The 14,268-nt window shown below is 34.8% G+C and overlaps 2 protein-coding genes across 3 annotated transcripts in view; both read right to left on the bottom strand.

Moving 5' to 3' along the window:
- PRPF6 (pre-mRNA processing factor 6) overlaps positions 1-14,268 on the bottom strand; it is a 324,132-nt gene that overhangs the window by 272,318 nt on the left and 37,546 nt on the right. The gene's annotated exons all lie outside the window — the stretch shown is intronic.
- Positions 1-14,268, bottom strand: part of DNAJC5 (DnaJ heat shock protein family (Hsp40) member C5) — a 64,212-nt gene that overhangs the window by 48,906 nt on the left and 1,038 nt on the right. The window lies entirely within an intron of this gene.

Genomic DNA, 14,268 nt, shown 5'->3' with positions numbered 1-14,268 from the left:
ACTCATCTTTTTGAGTTTAAATGAGGCCTCAGACATTTACCAGCGGTGTGACCCTGGGCAAGTCACTTTACCCTGTTTGCCATCTGTAAAATGAGTTGGAGAAGGAAACAGCAAACCACTCCAGTATCTTTGCCAAGAAAATCCCAAATGGGGTCAAGGAAAAGCTGGAGAGAACTGAGCTAACTAAACAAAAGATCAAGGGAGGGATTAATTCTAAGTAAAACAAACTCTAGGGATATGTAAAATATGTATACTTTTTTTTTAAGTTGGTAAAGAACAGGAATCTAAAAGGGTCCTCATAAACTGAGGAATAGCTGAACAAGTTATGGTATATAAATATGATTGAATACTATTGGTTTGTGAGAAATGAAAGGGATGATTTTGGAGAAATTTTGGAAGACTTGTATGCACTGGTGTTGAACGAAGAGAATAGAACCAAAACAACTTATATAATGACAACAATATGATAAAGACAATTTTGAAAGAATTAGGGATGATTAATGATGACACAAACTACTCTCCTGCAGATAGGGAGATGAAGGACTCAGTGTGAAGAATGAGACATTTAATTTTTTTGGACATGGCAAATGTGGACATTTCTTTAGCTTTATTATACATGTTTGCATCAAGGATTTTGGGTTTTTCTTCATTCTCAATTAGAGAAGGTGGGAGATGAGGCAGATTTTTAATTAATTAAAAATATAATTTAAAAAAAAAAATCAACCAAGATTACATTTGTAAAGCATTTGGCATAGTGCCTAGCATATCATAGGCACTTAGTAAATATGCCTGTCTCTCCCTTCTCTATAACTGAGAATGAATAATTTGGATTTCATTAATTCAACTTTTTTGTAGCTGGGCTTATGTTTACATTAGTTTAACAACTCTTTTCTCAGACATAGCACAAGATTAGAGTTAAACAAAATTATGAAAGAGTTTTTAAAACACTTGAACTCTTTCCCAGCATTTTACAAACACTATTTCCACCCTACTATTTAAAAAGATGTTAATAAATTTTCTAGACATAATAACTTATTTGACATTTTATTAAAAAATCCTTTTGTGAAGTTACTATATTATTGACAACTTCATTCCATTAACAAGTCTACAACTTCCTTGGCAAGTCACTTAAACTCTCTGGATCTCAGAAGATTGAATTAGATGGTCTCTAAGGCTCTTTCCAGCCATGACATTCTGTTATTCTATGTCTGTAAAAACCCTATAGTGAAAACTGAAACTTTAAAACAGAGAAATTATTAAGGTACTCTTTGTTATATAGAAAGATTCACAAGTTTCCTTCACATTGCAAACTCTCAGAGTTCATTAAAATAGAAATCAATTTATAAAAATTTAATTTTTACAAAAGTTTTCCAGGAATATGGGTATTACACTGCCACCACTCTGGTGCAAGCTTACACTTGGATTATTGCATTAGCTGATCTCCCTGCCTCAAGTTTCTCTCTACTCCAGTCTATCCTCCACTGAACTGTCAACTAATCTTCCTAAAGTACTGGTTTGAGCATACCACCCCCTATTCAATTCCAGTTACTCCTTATTACCTTGAAGATTAATAAAATCTTCTGCATGGTTTTTAAAGTGCTTTATAACCTGGCCCCTTCTTATGCCATACTCCCTTCCACATACATTGTGATCCAGTAACACTGGAATCCTTGATGTTCCTCACACAAGACACTCCATTTACACACTTGTCATATTTTCACAGGCTTTTCCCTATGCCTGGGATTCTCTCTTTTCATCACTGCTCCTTGGCTTTCTTCAACTCTTAAAGCCCTACCACCAAAGCCTTTCCTGGCCTCTTTAATGTTATTGCTTGGAGATTATCTCCAATTGATCCTGTCTATATATCTTGTTTGTACATAGTTGTTTCCTTGTTGTCATCCCCATTCATACTGTGAACTTCTTGAGAGAAGAAGCTCTTTTTGACCTTCTTTGTATTCCCAGAATTTAGCACACAGCCTGAAGCACAGGAGGCACTTAATAAATGCTTACTAATCTGATTTATGTAACGTGAGGTATATATGTTTTTAAAAACAAAATAAAACCAAAACCCCAACAACCTCTGTATTTATAAATTTAACACTAAAACAAGTTGATCATATCACCTATCTTTTTAATGGTCCTGGGAAGAACATAAAGGTAAATACAAGCTGCTACTGCTATGTCATAAACAAGTTTAAATGTGAAATTATAATATTTAGCATTATAATGAAGGTTAATATTTCTTTAGGAAAAATAAACTTGTACACGAACTAATTGATGCTAAGTTAAGTGAGCAGAACCAGGAGAACAGACTTGATTCTTCTTAGTAATGCAAAAATCTAAGACAACTCCAAAAGACTCATGATGAAAAATGCTATCCACATCCAGAAAAAGAACTATGGAGTCTGAAAGTAGATTGAAGTACACTATTTTTTCTCTCTCTTTTGCTTCTTCTTTCTCATGGTTCCTCCCATTGGTTCTAATTCTTTACAAAATGACTAATGTGAAAATATGTTTAATATGAATGTAACTGTACAGTCTATACCAGATTTTATGCAATTTTGGGGTGTGGCAAGGGGAAGGAGGGGGAGAAAATTTGGACTGAACATTGAAATGAACATTGAAAAATAAAAATTAATTTATTAATTAATATTTTTTAAAGAGAAAGAAAATAGAAGATGCAGAACAGTAATCAGAAGGCAAATTTGGGAATTGACCAGCTGAATAAAAGTGTGATGTATGAAAGTTAAAAAAAAAATAGTCAGCTGACTCTGAGCAGCACAATGTTTTTTCAGATTTTCATGGAAGCAGTTCTGATACAGTACATGTAATCTAAAGCAAGTAGATCACATAGGATTTTTTTTTTAAAGCAATCGGGGTTAAGTAACTTGCTCAAGGTTACATGGCCAGGTGTCTCTGGGTGTGGTGCTGAGTATCTGAGCCCAGATTTGATCCCCAGGTCATCGCGACACTGGAGCCGGTGCTCTTACTCGCTGTGTCACATAGGACTTTAAAGCCACAGACTGTCTAGAATTGGAAACAAGGAAAATAGAGTTTCTGTCAGTTTCATTTCAGAAAAAAAGTACAGCATTAAAGGTGAATAAGATTTGAAATTCACAAGTGGTTACCTCATGGAACCTATAATTTCTCTTTCTCAGCTAAAATATTTTAAACTAAGAATTGCCCCATCTTTCATCCATCAAGATAGTCTGTTTATTAAAGGAAAAAATTCCTAAAAAGATAAGATTTCAAGAGGGAGTTGGAAGACTTACTGCAGTTTCCAAAAAATTACTTAATATTAGTAATCAAATCCCAAATAGCTAAAATAGTATCAAAACAGAAATAGCATTAGATTATTGGGTACATTTTTAAAAGCTTCTTTTATTAAAGTAATATAGACACAGTTTACTCCAGAGGTCATCTGTCCCTTGATGTATAACTTGTTCCTACAGCACAACTGCAATGCAAAGTCTACCACCAACAAACCCTTTATCCTATGTAACAGATTTTTTAAAATTAATTTTTATTCTTAAAGTAACAAATTAGAATGATTATTTGCATATACACAGAACAGAAAAAAAAGACTGTCATGAAAAACTGAAGGTATCCATCATGTATAGCTTGTTTTTCTTGAGTACATAATATGATCAAACTATAGGTAAATGAAATAAATTTAAAAACTAACTTAAGCTTAGGTGTCCAAACACTAAAGTCCAAGTTAATTATCGCAAATGCATTCTAAATCTCAAGAACACAACAAACTCTTCCTGAGGAACAAATCTGCTAAGTAGGCAACTCAGTCAAGTGAAATTCAATGGGAATGCCTCATCAAGATCAGATAATATTAACATTTGCTACTGATTTCATACCAAGATCTTCCTCTGAAACTTACTTCTATAATTTATAGAAATTCATAAAGTTTTAAGTATTATAAAAATGTAATTCACAACACATAAATGTTGAGCTCACAGTAACAGCAACAAAAAATCCACAAAAAACACTCCTCTCTGTTAAATCAGAATAAGACACACAGAAGAGCAGAATAAGGATGAAATGTTATCATTATTTCATGCTGGACAACTCCCAGAATAAGAAAAAACCATTAACTGGTCAAACCTATTTCCACATTCTAATCTTATGAATGATGCTGAGCTATGAAATAAAGGCAAATTAATGCAGTATATCAGAATTCTTTTGCAAATAATACTAATTATAAAGACACTAATAGATCGTGATAATTGTAACTTAACCTTTATACAACACTTTGGAAATATAAAGAACTTTCACATGTATTCTTTGATTCTCACAACTCTGTAAGGTAGGCTGTGTAAGTAAAATTCTTAAAGATGAGGAAACAAAGGCTTAGAAGGTTTAATGTCACCACCGGAATGTCACACAAGTAGCACAACTCTCCTGATTCAAGCCCAGTACTCCTTCCAATACCTGTTTAAATATAGGTCATAAGACTAATTTGTCAAAATGAAACAAATGGTAAAACTTTTTGTTATAAATAATAGGCTTTTAGGTATTATATGTACATATATAGTGAACATAGAAATTAATTTTTTGTTTCTACACTCAAGGAAAAATTACGTTTTACTGTACCTGGGATTACTATGAAAACAGTTCTCAAAAATCAACATTTAAGTATGTAATTTACAATTTCATATCTCCCATCTTAGATATATTATGTATTTTCCAAAAGAATAAGCATATATATATTTTTGGCAATGTAAATGTCAAGCACTGAAATATTTGTATGGTTCATAATACTGAGCCAACGGCTTTTCTTTGTTCATTTAAAAGACTTGGGAAGCAGAGAGCTTTGTGAGAGAGAAACAATATTTAACTGACTCTGAGGTTCTTTCTTGTTTGTAAATTCAGGCAATCAGTAACTGTTTTTGTATGTAACCCTTTCACAGAAATATAACTTTTTAATGAAGGATTCTTTCAATGAGTAATAGATGGCTTTATGGTTTATAATAAAAGCATACATTTACATAGTACTTCAAGGTTTACAAGAGTGCTTTATTTTACATTATCTCATTTGATCCTCATAATAACCATATGAAGAAGGGGCTATTATTTTACAGATGAGGAAATTGAAGTCCAAAGAAGTAATTTGTCCAGAGGGTCACATAAAGGTAAAAAATTTGTGAAGGAGGATTTGAATCCAGCTCTTCTTAGCTTCAAGGCCAATACATTATTAGACAACTGCCATTCCTGTCTGAGAAAGGAAAACTTTCCTCTTTTCCTTTCTTTTTCTTTTTGGAGGGGGGAAGGTAGGGCAATTGGAATTAAGTGACTTGCCCAACAAGGTCACAGGGCTAGTTTTGTATTAAGTGTCTGAGGTTGGATTTGAACTCAGGTCCTCCTGACTCCAGGGCCAGTGCTCTATTCACTGCACCACCTAGCCTCCTCACTCCTTTACTTTCTTTTTTAAAATTTTTTTCTTAAACAATGTCCTTTTATTTATTTATTGCTTTTTGGAGGGCAATTGGGGTTAAGCAATTTGCCCAAGGTCACACGGTCTCCTTTATTTTCAACATTCAAAAAGCTGCTTCCTGGGGCACCTAGGTGGCACAATAAATAGAGATTGGCCCTGGAGTCAGGAGGACCTGAGTTCAAACCCAGCCTCAGACAATTAACACTTACTAGCCATGTGACCTTGGGCAAGTAACTTCACCCCAATTGCCCTGCCCTCCCCCCTCCAAAAAAGCAAAAGCAAAAAAAAAAGCTGCTTCCTCAGAAAGTAACTTACCTAAATTTTGTTATATTAGAATACTTTCCTTACCAAATTTAAATATTTCCATTATATAAGGTTAATGTTAATTATTTTGACAGCAAGAGTACAGAATATTGATGGAATATCTAGTTTTGCTCTGAATTTGGTTTTTCCTTAAATATTCAAATTTAAATGTCATTTCATTTTTCTTGAAATATTCTTAATCAGGGTGTTGCGACTTAGCTCGTGTGCAATGGCCGTGGCAGAGGCAGAGCTCAGCACTATGTCTCATACCATTTTGTTGGTACAACCTACCAAGAGGTCAGAAGGCCAAACTTATGCTGATTATGAATCAGTGAATGAATGCATGGAAGGAGTTTGTAAAATGTATGAAGAGCATCTGAAGAGAATGAATCCCAACGGTCTCTCCATCACATATGACATCAGTCAGTTGTTTGATTTCATTGAAGATCTGGCAGATCTTAGCTGCCTTGTGTACTGAGCGGACACTCACACATACCAACCCTACAACAAAGATTGGATCAAAGAGAAGAACTATGTGCTTCTCTGTCGGCAGGCAGAACAAGCCAGAAAATAATCCAAGTGGCAGCCTTGGGGGGAGGGCTTGGAAAACAGGTGTGTACAGTGTGCTGCAGTGGGAACTTTTGTATTATAGAAGTCCTGCTTTCATTTTGTTACAATCTAGCCAAGGTTAAATTTATTAGGAGATTTTTGTCTCATTCAATCTGAAGCCCCTGTCTCTCCCTACTTTCTTTTTCTTTTTTACTAAGAAGTAGCTGAAAATTTCTCTTCAGTCAGTTAACTCTGGGTTACAGTTCTTCCAGCTGTTCATATCTGCTTATAATGTTCACTGTACTTACTCTTCTTTGTGAAGGTTTTCCAGAATTTAGTCATGTCCTCAAAACTCAAAGTTTAGTAGAGAATACAATAAATGCTCTTTAGTTAAGCTTAAAAAAAAAAAGAAATATTTTTAATCAAAGACTCGAATCCCCATTATTGCCCATATGATTTCTTTCTGCAGCTAGGACTCCCTGTTGATGGTGATATGACTATTTTTAAGCTGTATTGGTTAGACTTTATTTAACAAAAGTTATAATTTGAGTGCAGAAAGCAATAGGTTTGGAGTTAGACTGCCTGGGTTCTAATGGTAGTTTCACTGGTTATTACCTGTGTGATCTCAGGTTAAGTTACTTAACTTCTCAGAGTCTCAGTTTTCTTGTCTGTAAAATGAACCAGTAGGATTAATTATGGTAAGGCCTCTAATATTCTTTCTTACTCTAAAAATCTTACTAGTTTATAATCAACATTTTATATTAACTAAATACTATGCAAAAAAAAAATTACAAAAAACCTGAAAAAGAGGAAATCCCTTAGGTTTCAAAGACTTGTGCCATAAACTAACCTAGGCAGTTACGTGATACAATGGATAGAATACTGGGCTTGGAGTCAGAAAGACCTGAGTTCAGGTCCAAGCTCAGATAATTGGGCAAGTCACTTAACCTCTGTTTCAGTTTCTTAAACAGTAAAATGGGCCTAATAATAGGACTTACCTCCCGGGGTTATGTGAGGAACAAATGAGATAATTTTTGCAAAAGCTTTGCACAGTGCCTGGCACGTAGGTGGCATTATATACATATTATTAATCAATCTTTAAATTAAGGCTTCATTCAACTGCAAAGCTTGTAAATGACTAGTTGCCAATCATCTTTAAATAATGAACACACTTGATGACAAAGCTTCATCATTCACACACTAAAGCTCCTCATGACCCAATGGTTTTTAGAAAAGTTCTGACTTCCAATTTGATAGGGTTAAAAAGGGAAAACAAGGAGAAATATTCTTTTCACAGACAAAAAAGTCACAGAAGAGGTCTCTATCCCCTTCAGGGGTGGACCCTGAACTTCAAAGGTCTACAATCCAGAAAGTCTAGCTTGTGTTTACCTTTATGTTCTTTCTAGGACTATTAAAAAGACCCCAAAATAAGATCTCAATAATGGAAGGAGTGTGTGATATAGTAGAAGGAGAACTGTTTCTGAAATCAGAGGCCCTGTGTTGAAATCACTGATGCTGACAATCACATTCACTATTCTGGGCTTAGTGTTCCTTATCCTTTCCACTTCTAAAACTTTGTCATATTCAAGTACAGAATACCTAGTCTCCCAAGCCTGCCTCATGCTTGGTATTTTCAGAAGAGAGATTTTTCCCCTGCCATTTGTTTTACCATTCAATTCCCCAGCACAAACTTTTCAGCACACATACACACACCCACACACACACACCACCACCACCACCACCACCACCATCTAACACAGGAACATTAAACCAACAAAAACATACAAACTTCTTAAAAATTAAGCCATTTGAACAGTACCATGTAAAGGAATTGTTAACAAAAGAACAAAAGGAAGTTATAGTTATACAGCTAAAGTGAATACATTAACAATACCCTTAACTAGTATTAAGGCAGCACAGTGGTGCAGTGGATAGAGTGCTGGGACTGGATTTAGGAAGATTTAATTCCAAATGTGGCCTTAGACACTTACTAGCTATGTGATCCTGAGCAACTCATTTAGCCCTGATTGCCTCAGTTTCCTCATCTGTAAAATGAGCTAGAGAAGAAAATGGCAAACCACTTCAGTATCTTTGCCAAGAAAATCCCCAAAGAGATCATGAATAGTTGCACATGACCGAAAAATGATTAAACAACTAACTAGCATTGTCATAGAAGCAAATATCAAATTAATGTAATGCTATTTTTAACTTAGTGATTACTTTCAAGACCAAAGGATTAAGATCCAGAAGAACTAATGTGAAAATATGTTGAATGTGAATGTATATGTAGAGCCTGTATCAGATTGCATGCCATCTTGGGGAGGGGGAGAAAATTTGGAACTCAAAAGCTTGTGGAACTGAATGTTGTAAACTAAAAATAAATAAATTTTTTAAATTAAAAAAAAAAAAAGTCAGAAACCCCTTAGAGATCACTTAGTTCGACTGCTGCTCTTTCATTTTGCAGACAGGAAACAGTTACCCAAAGAAGTTAGGCGATTTATTTGCCCAAAGGCATGAAGTTACTAAGTAGCAAAGCAGGTATCCCAAAGGTTCTCAGACACTAAATCCAATGCTCTTTCCATTATACTAATGCTATCTCCAATCTTTTTCAAGTATTAAATACTTCAGAGGATTAAGTGATTTCTTTACTGTGAGGATCATATTTTTATTGCTACCAGAAATATTATTATAATGAAAATGGGGAGAAAATAGACATCATATGTAAGAAACTTGTTTTCTTTACAAGTGGTTCAGTAGAATAGAAAGAATAATGGACTTGGAAGACAGGGGACTGGTTAAAACCCAACTGAGGCATTTATTAGTTGGTCAAGTTACTCTCTGAGCCTCAGTTTCCCTCAAATGTAAAATAGGGATATTATTTACTGCATTATCCATTTCAAAAGATTGTTGTGCATATCAGGGATGTTAATTTAGTCTATTCTCATTTCTTATATATAAATTTATGACATTTCAGTGCTTACTATCAAATATTATAAATAAATATGCCCCTAATGAGGATAAAGCCAATAAGTATGAAAAGAAAAAAAGTATAGTTATGTCTGAACAACATTTAACCATAAAATGCTTCCTCACAAGAAACATGGATAGCAGTGCACAAGGTTCTACGATAAAACTCAGGGGTATCAAGAGCTTCAGAGAAAAAAATAAGGCTCAAGAACACAAATGACTAAGAATCCACTAGAGCAGAGATTTCCAAACTTATTTGGTCTACCAACCCCTTTTCGGAAAAAAAAAAATATTAGTGCTCCCCTAAGAAATCTACTTTCTTTCCCTTTAATGTTTTGTTAAAATTTGCATCATTAAAGATATATATATATATATATATATATATATATATATATACATATCTTTTTAAATGAAGTATCTTAAATTTAATTTATTGTAAACTCATGGGTTTTTCTTGCATTGAAATTTTGATGACACAACTACTATCAAAGTGTAAAACAAGTTATTACTTATATATATTCCTGCTGATGCATGCTGGACTTCCTGACAATGTACAACATATTTTCTTGTCAATCCTTGCTTATTAAGACCTGTTGGTGGACTCCATCACTGATCAGATATAACTTGCATTCTGTGTGTTTATTTGGAAAATAATATAATCACTACAACTTTAACTCTGTTACACAACAGATGAATCATAAACAAGTGGTTTTTCCAAAGTTTTCTTCTCTTCTTTCCTTTCACTGCCCTCTTATTTTTATTCAACGCTCCCCAACTGTACTCAAAGCTACTACCACCCCCACCCCCTCCATCCTTCTAGTGCCACCTCCGCCAACCTTCCCACCCCCATCTCCACTTTGGGAACTTCTACCAAGAGTGACAGTTCTTAAACTTTTTGGTGTCAGGATCCCTTTATATTCTATAGGAACTACTGCAGACCATACTCCTCCCTCTCCAATTTTTGTTTATGTGGGTTATATATCTATCAATATTTACCAAATTGGAATGTAAAATATCTTAGCATTATTACGAAAATAGTTTTGACCTCAAAAACTCCCAAAATGGTTTCAGGGACCCCACAGACATCCCTGGACTATATTTTGACATACACAGAATATACTATAATGTTTTGTTTTAAGATATACAGACTACACTGCCTAGAGTAATAAAGAAATTGTTCATTTTCTCCAAGAAAACTATTATGTAATTATGTCCTGATCAGAATTGGGGCTAACCAGGGAGTCAAAATTTCTGCATTACTTCCTCAAAATGAATTTTAATAGGAACTAACCACTGTGGAGTTCATACTCATTTAGAAGATGGTTACAATACAGGGTTCAGGCCTATATGCTTTCCACTCAGTTTATTTTGAAAAAGCTATAATTTTATTGACATGGGTACTGAGTCTAGCTACCCTAACACATTTAAAAGTTCTTGAATTCTGTGCTTTTTTGTTAGTGTTTTGCCATAAATTCTCCATAAAGGATGTACTCAATATGTTGCAGGTTTTCCTTGTGTTAATATATCAAGAGTATCAATGTATCATTCAGATTGTTCAACCACTGTTTCATTCTCAATATATGGCTAGAACAGGGGCAGCTGAATAGGCCCAGTGAATAGAGCACCAGCCCTGGAGTCAGGAGGACCTGAGTTCAAATTCGGCCTCAGACACTTAATACTTACTAGCCCTGTGATCTTGGGCAGGTCACTTAAGCCCAACTGCCCTGCCTTCCCCCCTCCAAAAAGAAAAAAATAAAGGAAAAAAATATGTATATGGCTGGAACACCTCTTTTCCCTGGTATACAAATCCTCAATATCATTTACACTATACCTCAGTCCAAACCATCACTGGTAATGCTCTACAACCTGTTTAAGCTTATAATGCGTTTTCCTATCAATTTTTATTCTTCTGAGACCACTATTTCCTAGTATTTATAATATATATAATCATTTGAAGACCGGTAAGCAGATCAGGGTCAGGAAGAAGCAGTCAGATTACTGAAAGCACTACACATTTCCCAAACCCAACCTAGTTTCCTCTTCTTCCTGTTCAATTCTAAGCCCAGTTCATAATCCAGCTGCAGCATTTCTCTAAAAAGACCGTTGCATGTTATAATTTGGGTAATACACATTTTTCATCCACTTTGTTCTCTTCAGTGTGGATGGTTAGTCCAAGCTTTTTGCATTACTGTGAATTTTAATGTAATGGCTTTGTAGTATTCCAGGGTTGAAAATGTCATCTAACAAGGATTTTGAGAAACTATCAACAGAATATCCTCCCATGGCCCTAGGTTTATAAACACCATTCCTTAAACTGTTTCCACAAATGCTAATGTGTTCCAAACCCACCTTGAAGGAAACTATGCTAAACAAGTCTTCATTATGATTACCTAGAATGTTAATGAATTCATTCCAGAACATTTTTTAAAACAGGCACTAATAAGGATCCAGACAGATTTCCAAAATATTCTACTGAAACACCAAGATATCACTAAATTGTTAGTGATTCTATATTCTTTGTATTCAAAGGCAAAGATTCTGCAGTGTTTTAACCTCTTCTTATAAGTATGATAACAAAAATGTGTTTCTTGACCCATTATCCCTTTTAACACTGGGTATATCTGAAGAATCTGCTGTTTGTGGGTAGCTCTCTTCTTAATCCATATGTCCTTATAAGGCTTTTGAAAGCAAGAAAAGTAGTGGTTCACTGTGACAGTATCCAGCATGGAACTATGTACAAATAAGTGATTAGCAAATACTTTTGGCTGATTTTCTGATGAACAGGTTATCCCACCTCTGTTATTTAAGTTGATTATTTTGTAGTTATTACTTCCCTGACCTACAGTGTATGGACTGAAGTTTTCCTTCATCAAGTCTTAATAGTGTTCTTCCACTAACTTTACCTGATATTGCCCTACTTAGCATACAGGAGCTGTCTGGAAGCTCTTCTGTCACCAAGTCGAATAGAACTGTATTCCAGTTAGCATCCTTATTAGACTGGTGGGCTGGCTGTGCTTTAGAGCTCTTGTTGATGGTCCTGTCTCATCATTCATTGTTGGTTATAGCAGTGATGACACTGATGAGACTTCAAGTAAATAGATATGTCCTTTCTATCAGCTGAAGATTCATACCCATACAGAAGGTCAAACATAATCGGCTCTCCCACAGACTTTCAGCTTAGTTTGGAACCTAATCTCATACTGCTACACCATTCTTCCCCATCTCCCAGAGTAATGACGGAGATGAAAGACGACAGTGAATGCACTAATAAGTGATCCAGTCTTCTATGTACACTAATTTAAGTAGTTCCACAAATTTTGAAGTTAAGGTTTCTTATTTTTATCTTCCAGGTGAAAGAGTATATGTGCCTAATATTGAAACACACACACACACACACACACAGAGCAGCAGCAGCAGCAAAGTAATTAACACAAACTAACCTAATTTCAATTAGCTTTCCATATGGGGTAAAATTTTTCCACCTTCATGAGAAATATAAATAGAACACGATAATGGAGAGAAACAGTCAAGGTTTTACTGTTAAATTAGTTTTTAATGGACAAATTCTGTGACTACTGAGATACCTAAGAAATCTAATATAACATCCACAACACTATGCTCTACTAAGTCAAAATTTCTAATCAACAGCTCAAATTTAATGATAAACAAAAGCACTTAATATGTAAATAAAAGAAATGAGACTTTACTTCTAATTTCCTTTTCAGGTCTGACGTTTCATGCTTTTCCTTATGTGGCAAAGGCAATATGATTTGGGATATCACTTAAGGACTGGCTCCCTCCACTTATTTAATCCAATTCTGTCTTCAGTGAACACCTAGCTAGTAGTCCTCAAAATAATGAACAAGCTTGCTGAAAATAATATGGTTCTAATACAGACCGTGCCATAGTTATACGGTGCTTTGGAGATACTTTTAGACATAGTATGGCACTGAAAATGTAGTCATAAGAAGGGTTGGTGAAAGGAGCTCCCCACACAGTCAAAACTACAGCTTCTTTACAATTTGGATAAAATATTTTGAATCATTAAAAACTCATATTTTAAAGTTTACTTAGAAAGTTAATACATGTTTAATTGAGAATGAATTTCCAACACTAAAGACTATAAATTTTTTTTTAAAAGACACTAAATGATGCTACAACATAAGGACAGGCAGAGGGAGAAAATAGACCTGTGATTTCACTGGCATAGGCAATTACAGTCTTTGAGAGTTGCCTAGGGCATTGAGAAGTTAAGTGACTTCACACATCTAGAAGGCTCAGGGCTCTGAAGTCAGCTATATTAACCAAGCCAGGTTGCCTACCACAAAGCTCCCTTAAATCAAAATCTACATAATATACCTAAATTGGTGTTTTATCAAACCCCAAACTGCTAAAACAGGGTGTCTAATTCTTTTTCCATTTTAGAATCTGGTTAGAGCATTCATGACTCCACTTTTTCTGGGATAACAACATGCTTAAATACATCTGATAATATATCTAGCGACAAATTACAGTCAAATTAGAAAAGGTATAAGATTTTTTGGTTTCACTTCACCAATTCTTTCAGTTGCTATTTTGTTTTGAAGCATACTGTTGGGATGAAAACAAAGTTCTTCATCTGAAAACTAGAAAAGATACTTCTTAATATATTACAGATATTCTCCCTTCTAACTCCAGCCACCCAAACTCTTAAAAAACAAACAACAAAACATTAGAATCAGGCAAATAAAAGCAATCTGGAACCCCTGCAGCTTGTCATTTTCCATCAAGAAATTCACTTTATAGACTAAACTAAAATCCCCCCTCCCCATTTGAGAGGGAAAAAAAGGGTATACAATTAAGGTTATAGAGGCCTGGTATTGAAGGGTAATAGAATGACATTCTTTTCGGTTGAAAATCATAGCATCCAAATTCCCTAGGGAAAATACCCCAATAACTATCCCCAACACCATTTGTCAAGAGACCTACCTCACTAAGGCAACATCAACAAAGAACCAATGAGT

This window comes from Petaurus breviceps, unplaced genomic scaffold, assembly GCF_028583685.1.
Source record: "Petaurus breviceps papuanus isolate PSGF00001 unplaced genomic scaffold, PetGlider_PUasm1.0 90847, whole genome shotgun sequence".
Classification (NCBI taxonomy): domain Eukaryota; kingdom Metazoa; phylum Chordata; class Mammalia; order Diprotodontia; family Petauridae; genus Petaurus; species Petaurus breviceps.
The sequence above is the reverse complement of the archived record's forward strand: the minus strand, read 5'-3'. Positions and strand labels throughout refer to the sequence as shown.